This window comes from Anser brachyrhynchus (assembly GCF_964034855.1).
Source record: "Anser brachyrhynchus genome assembly, chromosome: Z".
In the NCBI taxonomy this organism is placed as follows: domain Eukaryota; kingdom Metazoa; phylum Chordata; class Aves; order Anseriformes; family Anatidae; genus Anser; species Anser brachyrhynchus.
Genome location: NC_137697.1, coordinates 45,911,139 through 45,911,805, shown reverse-complemented (window position 1 = coordinate 45,911,805; position 667 = coordinate 45,911,139).

The window sequence follows — 667 nt, the reverse complement described above, 5'->3', positions numbered from 1 at the left end:
GAGAAAAGAGCCTCATCTCCCTAAGTCTGCTAGTGTTTAAATTTCTTTGTAGAGAGTTAAAGCTGCAACATCTGAAACTTGGTGTGACCATTGAATTTATTATCTTTTGACAATTATTATCTAATTATCTAAGTATTATCTAACGACAGTTTTATCTTCTTCAAAAGACTTCCCTGCAATTTTGATAGGTATCTAGTTCTCCCAAGAAGCAAAACATTGGACTTATGACCTTTAGATTCTCAGTCTGAAAGCAGTTGAGGAAAGACATCTTGCATATTTTGAGTAAACCAAATCAGCATCACAGAGGAATGTGTGAGTGCATTCAGGTAGGGAAAGTCTGGCTGAGAGCTGGCAGTGTTATAACAACCTGCTCACGTATATGGTGCCTTCTGTTTCATTTCTAATGCTCATCCACTTTAAAGGGTCTGGTGGATAAATGTTTACAGTGACTTGATCAGGTCATATCAATAACCTGAACAGCAGCAAGATCTAACCACCTGCACAAAAAGCCTGAGGGAAAACAACAACAACAACAACAACATTTCAGCTCTTTCAAATTGTTGCATTAAAAGGAGATAGGAAAGGGTTAGCAAAGTGATGGACCAACTCTGACTCTCAATGTTTCAAACCAAGCTAACAAGATGCTGTTTGTTCCTATTGCCAGGTC